Genomic DNA, 13,013 nt, shown 5'->3' with positions numbered 1-13,013 from the left:
GCCTTCGGAGGAGCCTTCCGAAGGCTGGCGGTGGGGCGGAGAAACCTCCTCCCGCCGCCAGGCTTCGGAGCAGCCTTCCAAAGGCTGGCGGTGGGGCGGAGAGCCCTCCTCCCGCCCCCAGCCTTCGGAGCAGCCTTCCGAAGCCTGGCGGCGGGAGGAGGTCTCTCCGCCCCACCGCCAGGCTTCGGAGCAGCCTTCCGAAGGCTGGCGCGGGGAGAAGGTCTCTCCGCCCCACCGCCAGCCTTCGGAGGAGGTCCGAGGACAGTGGGGTTCCTGCTTCCTCCAGGAGGGCCGGCCAAACGCGCCCCCCCCAAATGTTGCGCCCGGTGCGGCCGGCACCCCTGGCACCCCCCACGCTACGCCACTGGCGGGAAGGTAAACGGCATTTCCGTGCACTGCTCTGGTTCTCCAGAAGCGGCTTAGTCATGCTGGCAACATGACCCAGAAGCTGTACGCCGGCTCCCTCAGCCAATAAAGCGAGATGACTGCCGCAACCCCAGAGTCGTCCTCGACTGGACCTAATGGTCAGGGGTCCATTTACCTTTAAATTTAAATTTGCATTAGGTTGTGACACTCTGGAGGTACCCTCAAGCACTTTTTCTTGAGTAACCTTTTGCAACAGTTACAGTTAAGCATATGTTGTAGCTCCACCCTACATGCAAATTATGCTCCCTAACAGTGATGCATCTTTGATTTATTGCAATAAGAGCGCACCAGCAGTGCCTACCACTAGGTGGCTTCTTTCCCCCCACTCCCAGCCATTACAGCTTTACATAAGAGTGGCTTCCATAAAGCCATCCAGCCATGACCGAGGCAAGACTTGAATCGGGTTCATTGGCTCAGAGCAACTCTTAGCCACTATGTGCACCAGCTCTGTTTATACGTAATATTCACTTCTTAGCATGCCAAGACTGTTGTTCTACCCAGAGCAATGCCCAATGGCAATGTTCCACAACTGCAGACAGTTAACAAACATCTTTTTGTCCAGGCTCATAACAAGCTGTTTAGATCTAGTCTATATGAAAGGGCCCAAATAAAATTGTTAGTAGAAAATGGGGGGAGAATAGAGGCCAAGGGAGGATAATTACCATACAAGTTAACTTCAAAGGTGTGTACAGTATAGGACTTTCTACATTCCCATCAGTTCCTTGTATTTGGAGACTTTTGTTTGTAAATAGTGAAAAGCTGATGTGAAGTTTGAGAGCAGGAATGTAAAGAACTTGACATTTATTTTAAACATGTTATAACAAAATACCAAGAGTTTTCTATGTCTTGCCCTTTTTTTGTACCATCCTTTCATAGTGAATCTCTTGTTTTGCCTCTAATCTTGGTTTCACTCTCTGCTCTCATCTCCTCACACAAATGCCAATTGATGTTCTTTTTTCTTTCCATTATGGCCAGGCCAATTATGGCATATATTGCAAATACAATTGCTCAGGGAAAGGCCTGCTAATTAATAGGATTAATTTGATGGTGTCACAGATTCTCACGGGTTTACAGTCTGGAGACAATGACAGTTTGTTGCTGTTGGCACCAAACGCATTCTCTATAATAAGGCTTTGACGGAACCTGGAATGTTTTATTTGATCTTTTATTCATTTCTCAAAGCAATTGCTGGCTCCAAGATGTTGCGAAAATTTAGGCAAGATAAATTTCATTGCTCAAAAGTAGTGCTGGCTCTGAGGACCTCCCCCTTAACCTAGAAGAGGTGTGGTGTTCCAACTAAGAATTATCCCATTGCACCTCTGACATCCTTGAGTGATCCATGCAAAGTGGAAATGGTAGAGCCGATGGAATGGACGATGAAACATTTCCCAACATTGGGGTCCTGGCAAATGCCTAATCTCACCAGCCACTGGAGCCAGGCTTGTTCAAAAAACATTTATCCCATACTACTTCCTTTAAGGATGTTCTTTCTAGCAGTCTCTTATCACAAGTAGGTGGCCTGCTTCACCTAAAACACTCAAATGCAGTATAGCACTTTGTGAAAAAGCAAGAAGGAACCAGGGGAAGGTATTGGGCTCACATGCCACCCCTTCACCCTCCTTTTACTGTACAGCTGGGGAAGGAAGTTGGCAGCATGTAGTTTCACTTTCAGAGAATCCTGGCTTGTTGTTACAGAAAAGGAAGGTTGTTAACCTTAGAAAAGGCAAGTGGCTATTGGCTAAGTCACTGATGGGGCAGTGCCAATTGGAAGAAGCCTCTTATTCTTGCCAGGATTTAGGGTCTTCATTAGCAGCTGGCAAAGGGTCAGGTACATGATTAGGTATTAGCGTATACCTGAAGTTCTCACACTTCACTGACACATGTGTACAAGCAATCTTTTCAACAAGGGCATCCAGTCAATGCCAAGGTTTGCTTCCTTGCAACAAGTACACACAAACGGCACATTCAGCTGTCAAGTGAAGCCAAGGGAATTTTATCATTTTGGGAAGGTGCAGAGTGCCAGATGATACTTGGTAACATATTTTCTGTCTCAAGAGCCAAAAAGTTGTGGCCTATCCATGAGGCCTAACCGAGTAATTGCATGTATCATTTTGTAACACAATCCCTAAACTGCTTACCCTGTTTGATGCAAGCTTAATGTATCAAATTACACTGGATTATTAAGAATCCCAAGTGTTCGATTTCCCTTTCTCACCTTCTATGTATATACCTACCCAATTTGATGCAGTAGAATGAAGCTCTTTGAAGCCTTGGGTTGAAAACTGAAGGTGAGGTGAGTTATTTGCAAATATTTTAGTTAGATGTGTGCAGGTTAAGGCATTTGGAAAGTGTTTTGATTGTGCTTTTTGTGGTATTTCAATTAAGTATTTGTATTTTATTATACACTGTTACTATGCACTGCACTGGCATATATATTGTAGGAAGCATGGTCTTGTAAAGAAATACCTAACATTTCTTTTCAAACTTCTGATCCCAGAAACTTAACTTTAAAAAGTGAAATTAGGAAAAATGAAGAGGCAGCACTGATCAACAAAGGGAGGGATAACAAAGAAGGGAGGCAAGAGGTGTGGGGACACACGTTTTTGCCAGCATGTTAACATTTCTTGCCCTTGACCCAGACTTCTGAAACAAGCATTAGAGAGTGTTGCCTTGCTATGGTTGTTGCCTGCCCCTAATTGAAATCTATAATTCCATTACAGATGCATCCAGACACATTTAATCAAACCATATCCTGTTGTGCAAATTGAGATCCAAGTTCACAGCTCATCCCTAAACAAATTACACTCGGCATGAGAGCCCGAGCTCTGAATAGAGGGTTTGTAATGAATGCTGCCATCTCCTTCTGGTCAGCTGGGAAATTGGGTTGCCACTGTTAGCAATTTCTATAGAATGGCAGGGTAGCTCATTTTCCAAGCTGCCTTTTGGATATCTAAGTAGGTTACCACATGTGGTTCCTTATTCTTTTGCATTTGTAGTGTTTTGCTGTGAAGGAAATGCTTAAGCATAATTTCCTCAAGATTTTGCTGGGAGCTAGCCAATATCCCTCCTTCCAAAAATGAGGGCAGCTATCAGTAGCTACCCGTGGATTACTGTTATTCTGGAAACCTATCAACTGAATAACACAGAGCATATTTTGGCAATCTCTTTATCATCAAACAGTAATTTAAAAGCCCCTGACACATTTCTGTTTTCCTCCACTAGATCCCATGGCTAAGTTTATTGTCTTGCATTTAGAATTCATCGGAAATATGGAGATTTATATCTTCAGCTCAGCTCAGTGCAAAAATTATTTTATTTTTCTGATTTCATTCCTTTGTTTATGTTGTGATAATGGACTCTAGATGGCAGCGTGGATGAGTGAATATTGAGTGTTATAAGAAAAGCTTTTCCCCTCGATGTAAATACGTTCAGGCATTTAGTGACAGAATTTTCTCCCTATTTCACTCACATTTCTCTTTTCATTATTCTACTACTATTGCTTATCCATTAAATATACAGTAAGGATTCAGAAAAAAGGATTTACCATCTAAACTTAAAATTGTATGCCTGTGAGTTTTGATGGTGATTTGGAGTACGCTCTGACCTTTTGTAATAGAAAATGCTGAGGGGGAAAAGCTCCGTGTTGCAGGCATGTCAAGGGATTAGTGAACCTTAGGCAGCAGAGTTCAGAGCAGCCAGCAGAATGGAGAAATTGTGTTCTTTTGGAGCAACTACTTTTCCAAATGACCAGTGAGAGCTGCATTACGGGCTCAAGTACCAGCAGATTTTATGTGAAGACAAAGCATCAGAGATAACAGACTTATGGAGGCCATATACAGTACACCATTTCCTTGTAGCACTTAAAAATATCTATTGTTCTGTGACTGTATGAAACATATAAGAAAAAGAGGAAGGAGCTCCACAAATCTAATACAGATACGGGCAAGACATTCTGGGACCAAGAGGATCTCTACCTCCTTTTATACACAGTTTCTCATTGCAGGCTATGGAGACAGGACTTAGTGAGTGCACATCCATTTCTTGTGCACAATAAGAAGTCATTCAGGTATGCATGGGACTTCCTTCAAGGGAATATGTCATTGGTGGGATGGGAAATGACTCCCTTTCTCCAAATTTTAAAATATTCCCTTGCACAGAAAACCCCTGCACCAATCCTTCTGAAAATTTGCATGTTACTAACCCAGGGACACCTCTGTATATGCCATTTTCATACAGATGCCTTCTCAAAGTGTGTGTACAAATATGCTTGCATGCATATTTCTGTGAAAACACGTGTATCTAATTTTGTATGTGCAGAAGTGAAATGCATTTGTAATTGTAAATAAAAATTCTGGCCAATGCTGATTTTATAGTTGCATCACAAAATGACTGAGGAAAGGGTGGCTTTAAACTGAGACATAAGGAACTGGATACAGAAAGTGTGTTCTTGATGTTGGGAGATTTGAGGTTAGCCTTTAGATGATTCTTCTGCCTGTTGATTCACCATGAGAGTACAGAATTAGTAATCAGACCTTTGGCTAGAAATATGCTTCCTCACGGGACATTTATAGGCACCACAACCAACAAAAGAATATGGCACACATTATGTTCCATTAATAACAAGTCAACTGACAACTTAGGCTGTAGGTGTATGAATACATATTCATTTCTTTGAGGCAGCAAGATTTGGAGGTATGACTATATTATATTTTACATTGCTATTTCAAGCACAGATTGCAAGGAGTACTCTCACAAAAAAATATCTTCCAACAGCTATATCAAAGCAAGGAGAGAAACAGGGAATTTCTGTCACAGGCAGAAATCTTCTGCAAGTGTGACTACCCATATTCACCAGTAAAAAGGATTATGTTGACAAAACATCCAGTTGGTTTTATATTCTTGTTATGACTAAGTCCAAGATCTAGATAATATGCAGCATGTATCAGACTCCACTTTTGCTGGGAAGTTTTTGCCTCTGCACATGAGTCTGAGAATGTTCTGAACAGTTCCCATTGAGTTCATGAAACAGTATACCCTGACCTGTTCTTAATGCATTGCTGACCACATCTACGGAATGTGATTGTTGTATTCTTTCATGTTATGATCAATCATTAGTAATTGTTTTAGTCTTGCTATATCAATCATTAGTTATAATTTAATTAGGAGGTTTCATGCCTGTCTAGTTCTGTGCTCCCTTTCCCAGCCTTTAATCTATTGGTGATTAATGCCTATATGTAACCTTTGCTTTGTACTTGTGTTAACCAATCAGCAACGAGCGCACCTGTGGCAATGTTGTAATATTCAATAAAAGCTTCTTCTCGGGACTTGCTCGAGAGATGCCTCTCACATGACACTTGCTACTCGTCTGTCGTGATTTCAACCCAACACACTTTCATAAATGTAAGCTAAAAACAAAAATACTGATTCCACCACAATTGGTCATCCTTCGTTAAAAAACTCCCTACATTAAAAATTATTGCAGAATCCCATGATAGTTAGTCAGAGTGGACAGCTGGCTCATCTTGATGTCTTCCAGTTCCCCAAACTATCCTTTCTTATTCCTTACTGACACCTGGTGCCAAGGGCCAGAACCTTTTGATCTGAAAAGATGGACTAGCCAGTATTTCATTATCAACTCTTAGAACACAAAATAGATTATACAAACCAGAGCAAAATCTCTTCTTTTTTAGAAAACGAAGTAAGATTTAGTTCTGGATTTTATTTAATTTATTTATAAACAGGTCATCCAGAAATTTATGAAAGATTTATGAAAGGTGCCTATTCTCAATAAGGAATCCACCTGACTTCTTTAGGTTCTTTATGGTGGATATGCAGAAGGTAGATTGGAATCTATTGTTGATGTCTGGGTGATTTGCAGTGGACCACAAGTGTTTCTGACAGCAGTGACACGACTTCCAATTCTCCCTAAATTAGGCTGCTGAAATGAAGAAATATAATCAGGAAAGGATTTCTGAAAGGAACTAAACTCAGTTTGGTTCCTGGCACTGAAAACAAATTTCTAGGCTTAGAATGTTCCCAGAGCTACCCTTTTAAAAAAAATTAAGTAAAATTAAATTAATTAATTGTATACCTTTTGCACCTGGCTCTGGATGACATATCTTGAGATTCTAGGAGAAAACAAAGTAGATCTGAAAGTCTGAAGTCTGCCCACTCCTGCCCTATGATTCTCAGAAACAGCCTTCACCAATCCCAACATGGTCAAAGGATCACTACTTCCCACCTGTGGCCCCACAACCAGTTAAGCAAGGAATATTTATTTTGATAACCAGACATATTTAATCAGCAGACAAACAAAATACTCCGGACAGAGTTTTGGATGCTTCTTATAGTAAGGAGGGCTTGTAGGATCCTTATTGTAGGAAGGAATCCCAGAAGTCCTTTGTGTCCTACTTGAATAAACGAAGCAGCTGAAAAACGCTGGATCTATAAATGTGTAAGAGATAATTAGTTATCTCAGCTATAGTCAACCTTACACTACTTTGTTCCTGCTCCATACCTTCCTTCACCATTATATCTTCAGGTTTAAACACTGGCTCCCAAAACAGCAAAAGACAAAAGTAAAGTTTGTGGCAGGACTAGGGCAGCCAAAATTTTGCAGATTAAACATTACAGTGGACCTTGCAAAGGCAGTTTGTCATGCTGGATTAGGCCTGCATATATAGCCAATGAGGCACCTGAATCAGACTCTCCTTTTCCTGTTTTGTTTATCCATCTATTTTGGTGCTGAGCACTAGGATATCCTTAAACACAGCATCCTCCTGCACACGGTGCCTTCTATATCAAAGCTAAAGAAGTATGCTTTCTGTTTTAAACCGATCTCTAGAAACATTTGGGTAGCAAGCCTTTGAGAATCTGTTTTGTGTTAATGGGCCATTGCTTTCAGCAACCCTCCCACCCCTTCCACACAACCCAATTTCATTAAATTTCATAATTTTGAAAAATAAATTAAATTCTATTAATAAATGCTACTTCTCAGTGAACAATAATTGCTTATCAAAACAGCTTAAATTTTTATTCTGTGGCTACTCGAGTAATGCATATTGAAAAACCTTGGTATCAAGTGAATAAATGTGCCAGAGTGATATAGAATATTAATAAAAACACTGAAGCTTGTCTCACAAGATGAGACAAAAAAAATACAATCTTAGCTTACCTCATTGAATGATGAGTCAATATTTATCGAGTTTCCTTTGGGTTAATATGTGACAGCAGCCACAGATAAAAATTTAAATCTATTTTTGTCATAAAACTAAAACTCATATCCTAGGCCTGAAGGAAGAACATGGTGGGCTTAAGCATCTGTTTTCCCCTCAAGATATTTCATGCTAAAATTAGAGCCTCAGAGCCACTTTTATTTGTGTTATAGCTGAAATTATCTCGTGAAATTGCTGCGTGAAATAACTGTCACATATCTGCTGACATCAATGGGCACATAAACGTATCAAGAGCACAGATGTTTGTTTTGTGGAAAGTTGACTCTGGCTATCCTTAAAACAAGAGACAGAAGATGAAAGCCACTTTTACTGCTGTCTGAAAGGGCAACGGGCTGTGTAATTATTGGCACAAAATTACAAGTCCTTTGAGAAGAGACAGAATGTATTTTTGGTCAGCATTAAGTAGCAAGGAGTTCTCTTCAACACATCTGGAAGTTGAAAGTAGCACATCAGATAACTGAAATGTACCATTTTATTTGGCAGTTTGAGCTCTCTATACAGCTTTTGCGTACCATTATAGCCTGGCTTTTCCTAGTGCATTAGGGTGTATTGCATTTTTCAGTTTTCAAATTCCAACAATAAGGGATGCTAAAAAGTTGTAACGTGACTTCAGAATTCAAAAGATATTTTGGTTAAATTAATATAATTTTGTTTTCCTTGATAAGTAAAATGTGTGTAAAACTGCATAGAAGTAATTTGAAATGATTGCCAAGGACTTGCAGTTTTGTTGTTGTTTAGCATTACCCAACATTTTCAGAAGGTTAAAATTAAAATTCTTTGTCTTTGTGCTTCTTTGTCAAATGTAGACTTACCAAGCTAAATGTTGTCCAATCACAAAAATAATAGATTTGAATTCTTCATACCCAAAAACATATTTTTAAGACCCCTCACTGAAGAAATTTACAAAAATTAATTACAGCCCCTAAAATGACATGTCCTACTAGTGCATTTATTTCCTTTGAACTCCTCTTGACACCTGTCTGTCTCAAGAGACAATGGAGTGTGGCTCCAGGGGTGAAGTCAAACCACTGTGTTAGCAGCAGTGAAGTGACCTCCCTGGGGTGCAAGCCTGGGCAGTGTGTATGGAGGTCCTGGGCTGCCCAGATGACAAGAGCTTCTCAGCCTTGCTGGTGTGGGTCAAAGGGAAGCAGAACAATTTGTTTGGAATCAGCTGTGCTGCAGGAGCTGCCAGAAGGAGGCATACAAGATGCCAGTCAACCTTCTTAGGGACTCAAATTTGTGTAGGGTTTGTGTAGGGTTTACTTTTTAGCCTTTTCTTCTTCTGAAGATATCCTGCAAGGCAGCAGAAGTTTAGGATCAGATGAGCTACCTTCCCAGGTTGATGAGCCCCATCTTCCCCTCACTTTCCTCTACAGCACATGCAGTTATAATAATAATAATAATAATAATAATAATAATAATAATAATAATAATTTATTATTTATAGCCTGCCCATCTGGCTGAGTTTCCCCAGCCACTCTGGGCGGCTTCCAATTAATATTAAAAACTTCCCTGAACAGGGCTGCCTTCAGATGTCTTTTGAAGATAGGATAGCTGTTTATTTCCTTCACATCCGAAGGGAGGGTGTTCCACAGGGTGGGCGCCACTACCGAGAAGTCCCTCTGCCTGGTTCCCTGTAACTTGGCTTCTCGCAATGAGGGAACCGCCAGAAGGCCCTCAGTGCTGGATCTCAGTGTCCGGGCTGAAGGATGGGGGTGGAGATGCTCCTTCAGGTTTACTGGACCGAGGCCGTTTAGGGCTTTAAAGGTCAGCACCAACACTTTGAATTGTGCTCAGAAACGTACTGCCTTCTTGACAGTTGGACCCACTGTTCATCTTATCTATTGAATCCATCAGAGCCTGCCTTTGCATGCAGGGGAAGTCCTTAACTCACAGAGGGTTTGAGATTCATTGGCTATCCTCATCTGGTTTACCAGCTGATTGAAACCATCTCAGGGTGTGGCAGCTGTTGCATGCAGACAGCTTCTAGGAGACACAGGTGAGAGCTGAGTGCAGGGGGGGGGGGGGAATCAAAGGTGGACAAACTACCCCAGAAGAAGCATGATGTGTCCCGCAGCAGAGGTAATATCCATCCTCATACACCCTATACACACCTCCTTTGAACTATTCATATTCTCATGGATAACAATCACTGTAGTTAATGGTGGTTGCATAATAATGCAGAAAAACTGAAAGAGGCAGTGATGCTGCAGTGCTCATTTCTCATAAAATGCAGAATTCAAGCACCACTGCTCCTTCCTTACCTAATAGCTGTCCATTGGTTTGTGTGCTGATCACCTGTGAGATCTCCTGCTGCAAGGTTCCTTGAGATCTGCAGGGGAAACAGCTAATATTGAGTAAAAGTCAAGTCACAGTAGGCAAGGTCAGCTCAAGCATGTAAAATCCAGTAAAGGAAAGTCAGATATGGAAGTTAAGGACAGATCTAGGATAAAAGAAGCAGAAGCAGAAGCAGAAGCAGAAGCAGAAGCAGAGGAAGAAGAAACTACACTCTGGACAGCTCCAAGTAAGCCCTGTTGGTTGAAACTCTTATTAAAGTAGCTTTAGGATAGCAGAATTTTCGACTCATGGACCTAATTTGGCCCATGAGGCTGTTTTGCACCAGTCATGCCCACATGTGATGTCAGGTGCATGGTAGGTAAACAGATGCTTGCAAAAGAACAATTGGCAGCTTAAAATGTTCCTTAGCAAGCAGAGTTCACTAAAAAAAAAACTCCACTGGGCTTCTCTTCACTAGGGAGTCCCCTAGTGCAGCTGATGGTGCTCACTGAATGGTGATGAGAATAAGCCTCTTTGATACCTGTCAGTGCCAATCAGCTGATGAGAGTGTGCCTTCAAAAGGGCTCATTGTCACTGCCAATCAGTTGCTCGGCAATGGCAGCAAGTCCCATTGAAGTTTTCCATTTCCAGGCATGGCTTGGATTCCATGGACATTTTTCCTCTGCCAGTCTTGAACGGTTAAATCTTGTCCTATTGTCTTTACTCTTCCTGTGTTTGGCAGTGAATGTAGCAATGGGAGCCTTTCTATGAGGTTTCCAGATCTCCTCAGCAGTGCTGGAGACCCTGCATGTAAAGTAACCCACCACCGTAGCACAAGAAATCCATTTTTTAAGAAACATGGGCTTTTTTGTGATTAGGAGAATGACAAGGAAATGCACTGAAAAGTGTGGAATGAACGGATGTAAAAGAAAATGTACAAACACTACAAAAGGAAATCAGAATCAATGCTTAATAAAGACTGGGCAAAGTGTAACCTCCATGTAAACTTTGTGCAAGCAAATCTGGATAAATGCTCAATAAACCGGTCATTTGGAGGAGTCCTGACTGGTAGCGGCTCTTCAGGGTTCCATGCAGGTAACATTCCCAACCCTACCTGGGGATGATGGGGAATGAATACCTGAGATCTTTTGCATGCAAGCAGAAGCTCAGCTCCTGAGCAATGGCCCTTCCCTCCTTAGGCTGAAGCAAGTACAGTAGTTTAATGTATGTACAACATTATTTCTAAATAATTAAAACATGAGATGGAAGAAGACTATTCAGCCTGCACCATCATAACATGATGGCCAGTTGTAGGTGCTTTGATTCACTCTGCTTCGATGGAATGCAAATCACGTTTCATGAACATCATAATTAAAAACAGTTTGAATGTGAATGGTCATTCAGTTGGGACAGCCACAACTGACTGGCTATTTGAAATCCTTGGAAACAACACTAGCTTAAATTATTTTCATCATTAACCTGATTGTAACTAGTTATCCTATTGGTTTAAAGTGAAACTTTTTTTAAAAAAAAGGTTGATGAAAATCAGCAGAAATTTCAATATATACAAAGACTGATTTGCCTGCAGAGTCAGTTTTTTTTAATTTTCTGTCTGGCATGCCAACCATTCCACCATAGCCTTGCAGGCACTCACAGCCATTTATTCTATTCATAAGCCATATGGGCTATTATTCGTCAGTATGTGACACAAATCAGTGACAGAGCAGTCAGCACTGGCATACATCATTATTCCTGTTTTGGAAAGAAAATGACATGCTGTTTTCCATTGTGCTATATAATGATGCACTAATTGTCCCTGATGCCATAAACATTTTCATAATTTCTTTTTTCCCTCATTATGGACATGGTTTAAGTCCTAGCCTACTGTATGATTATGTAGCGCCTTGTTGCCATGCAGGCTGTGATGAAGGCAAAGAAGGGCAGCAATTACACTGAATTAGGCAGCCCAATTTCACTTGTCATTATTATCTGCATGGAAAGTATTTTCACAAACTGTCCATGGGAAAACCCTCAGATGACTGAAATAAGCATCTTCTATTTGTTGGGATAGCTTGGGCCAGCAAGTGGCTGGCAGAAGAGGATGTTGCTGAATATAAATATATTTTAGAGAAAACACATCATATTGATTTCCCCCCCTTTTAGAATCCAGGGAAACTTTCTTAGCATGTATATCATGATCTATGACCAATAATAAAGAACTGATGTTAGATTAGACTGGGAAACCTGTGGCCTTCCAGATGTTGTTGGACTACAGATGCCTCCAGATGGAGGTTTTATATCACAAATAGGTTGTTCAGTTCCAGTTTTTTATTAGTGCAAAATAGACATGTTAGCTTTGACATATTCTGTATTTTCACTTATACTTATTTGCTGTCTGTACCAGGGGATGGAAATTAACAGAATGTATTCATGCTGTGTGTTTTGTCCTTCCACTTAATCACTTTCTCCCTGCCATCCACTACCCTTCCACATATTCCTGTACCTGTGCATGTGTACCTTTAAAACAAAACTAATAATAATCACTAGACATGTGCAAGGGCACATGATGCCAGTCATAACCATTAACAGGGCATTTACATATCCCTCCCTACTCACACAGCATCAATAAAATATTGACATTCCAATAAAGCCTAGCACAAGACTTCTGCATTTTCATTATTTTTAAGTCCCAATATATTACGGCCTTTGAGGTCATCTCCAGCAGGACCTATATGCCATTGTGTGATAGTTATTCCTGATTGAATCCATTCCACAAAACATGTGAAAGTGTAGTTGCCAGACGGAGTTCACTATCAAAATTAGTGTTTTCAGAGCTGAAAACTGAATGATTGTGCAGTAATTTTTCTTGCAATTTAGATAAGATACCAATTATTACCAATTAGTATAGGATATCTGCCTTATCTTTTTAAGGAAAAAATTGCTTATGGACCTAATGTTTTATTTAGGTGGGGGATGCTGCCACATTCCTGCTTAGACTAGAGCAAGGGTAGAAGGTCTCAAATTCTAGAAGGCCTCAAGTTCTTCATTCCTGGAGTAGATGTTTAGGTTTAGGAC

At 40.8% G+C, this 13,013-nt stretch overlaps 1 long non-coding RNA gene across 1 annotated transcript; it reads right to left on the bottom strand.

Moving 5' to 3' along the window:
- Positions 1 to 6,223: 6,223 nt before the first annotated feature.
- On the bottom strand, positions 6,224 to 10,063 carry LOC308472566. Its single transcript, XR_013983584.1, has 4 exons — positions 10,035 to 10,063; positions 9,926 to 9,993; positions 6,518 to 6,554; positions 6,224 to 6,364 (listed from the first exon to the last, which is right to left on the bottom strand). It is a non-coding gene; the product is annotated as an uncharacterized lncRNA (long non-coding RNA).
- Between the last annotated feature and the right edge of the window lie 2,950 nt (positions 10,064 to 13,013).

This window comes from Podarcis pityusensis, assembly GCF_964106645.2.
Source record: "Podarcis pityusensis genome assembly, chromosome: 3".
Lineage (NCBI taxonomy): Eukaryota > Metazoa > Chordata > Lepidosauria > Squamata > Lacertidae > Podarcis > Podarcis pityusensis.
This window is presented reverse-complemented; position numbering and strand designations above follow the sequence as displayed.